Source organism: Chrysochloris asiatica, unplaced genomic scaffold, assembly GCF_000296735.1.
Source record: "Chrysochloris asiatica unplaced genomic scaffold, ChrAsi1.0 scaffold00086, whole genome shotgun sequence".
Lineage (NCBI taxonomy): Eukaryota > Metazoa > Chordata > Mammalia > Afrosoricida > Chrysochloridae > Chrysochloris > Chrysochloris asiatica.
In genome coordinates, this window is record NW_006408604.1 from 1,217,716 (window position 1) to 1,220,048 (window position 2,333).

Consider the following 2,333-nt stretch of genomic DNA (forward strand, 5'->3'; position numbering starts at 1 on the left):
AGTGTTGAAGAGCAAAGATGTCAGTTTGAGGACTAAGGTGCGCCTGACCCAAGCCATGGTATTTTCAATAACCTCATATGCATGTAAAAGTTGGACAGTGAATGAGGAAGACTGAAGATGAATTAATGCATTTGAGCTATGGTGTTGGAGGAGAATAGTGAAAGTTCGATGGACTTCCAAAAGAGCAAACAAGTCTGTTGGAAGAAGTACTGCCAGAGTGCTCCTTGGAAGCCAGGATGGCCAGACTTTGTCTCTCATACTTAAGACATATTGTCAGAAGGACCAGTCACTGGAGAAGTACATCATGTTTGTTACGGTGGAGAGTTGGAGAAAAAGAGGTAGATCCCCAATGAGATGGATTGGCACAGTGGCAGCATCAATGGGCTCAAACGCAGCAATTAATTTTTTTCATACATTTTTTTATATTTTTAATGATTGAAAGGAAAAAAGATCTAAAACCGTAGCTTTTGGAAGACCCACTTGCTTTTCCCGGTCTTGTACCTCTCCTCAAATTTGATTTTGGTCTCCCAGCGGGCCTTGCACTTAAGACCAGGGTCTCTGAAGACAGCCTTGTTGACAACTGTTTTGTCCAAGGGAATATCCACAGAGTACCTGGTGGGATGCGGTAATTATAGTTAAAGACTTTCACAAAAGACTTATCTTTGACCTCTTGGCAGTTTTCTTTTTGCTCATGGCAGCTGTCACTTTGCAGAGATAGCGGTAAATTCCAGCCACCAGAGCATGTCTGTAGGGGCTATCTGAGGTACCATCATCAATGTTCTTGACAATGACGGCTTTGCTTCCGGAGTAGAGTCTGGCCAGGACCAGCACCACCTTCTCAGGTTTAATGAACTTGCCCTTTTCCGACGCCTCCCGGTAACCAGGTCCTCCAGCGGCGGATGGAAGCCCCTTTCCAAGCCTCTCAGTAGCAATGATTTTGAGGTTGGCCCAGGACCCGGTAGTGTTTCGTTCGGTTGTGCATAGGACCACTATGAGTTGGTAGCAACTCGATGGTACGTAACAACAGCAACAAGCATGACCAGAGCTCCTTTCCTCATATTATGAAAACTTAATACAGGAAAATTTTCCCAATCTGCGGACTCCCTTTTTACATTTTTGGTAAGATCTTTTGATGTACATAAGTGTCTAAAGTTTAGGAGGTCCCTGTCATCTAGTTTGTCTTCTACTGTTTGTGAGTTTTAAGTAGTGTTTGACAATGTATTTGTGCCATGTATTAGAGCCCCTAAATTTGTCTGTATTTCTCAATTGATTATTTTTATAGTTATAGGTTCTACACTTAGGTCTTTAATTCATATTGAGTTTGTTTTTGTATATGGTGTGAGATAGAGAGGTCTTGTTTCATTTTTCTGCAAATGGATTTCCAGTTTTGCCAGCACCATTTGCTAAAGAGACTGTCTCTTCTCCCATATAACGTGTTTTAGCTGTTTGTCAAATATCAGTTGATAATAATGTGGATGGATTTACTTCTGGGTTCTAAATTATGTTCTATTGATCTACGCATCTTTCACAACCAGGATGTTTTGACGACTGTGGCTATGTAGTAAATATTGAGACCAAGAAATGAGAGGCCATAAACATTAATCTTCTTAAGCAGTTCTTTGCTTACCTAAGCTCTCTTTCCTTTCCATGTAAAGTTAATAATCAGTTTTTTCATCTATTTAAAGAATGATGTTGAAATCTAGATTAGGATTACATTATATCTATAGATTGCTTTGGATTGGGTTGACATTTTCACAATGTTAAATCTTCCTATCCAATGAACATGATGTATTTTTCCATTTTTGTAGGTTACTTTTTGGTTTCTTAGTGTTTTATAGTTTTCTTTGTATAGGACTTTGTTTCTATGGTTAGATTTATTCCTAATTATTTCATCTTTGGGGTGAATATTGTAAATGGTATTGTTTTCCTAATTCCTTATTACTATAGAGGAATCCAACTGATTATTGTATATTGATCTCGTACCCTGCCACTTTTCAATAAGTTCCAATAATATTTTTGCTGAGTCTTTGGGATTTTCTATGTATAGTATCATGGTGGTGCTGGTGGTGGTGTGTTGTGCAGTAAATTCCAACTCATAGCAACCCTGTATAGGGCTTCTGAGTCTGTAAATCCTCACCAGAGCAGAAAGCCTCATCTTTCTCCCACAGAATGGCTGGTAATTTGAACTGCTGACATTGAGTTTAGCAGACTGACTCATAATCACTATGCTATCAGAGCTCCTTATGTACAGGATCATATCATTTGTATAGAGAACTTTACTTTCATGCCAGTTTTGTTGTTTTGTTATTGTTAGGTGCCATCGAGTTGGTGCC

At 39.2% G+C, this 2,333-nt stretch overlaps 1 pseudogene; it reads right to left on the reverse strand.

The window, feature by feature from the left end:
- Positions 1-452: 452 nt before the first annotated feature.
- LOC102815730 overlaps positions 453-2,333 on the reverse strand; it is a 32,819-nt pseudogene continuing 30,938 nt past the window's right edge.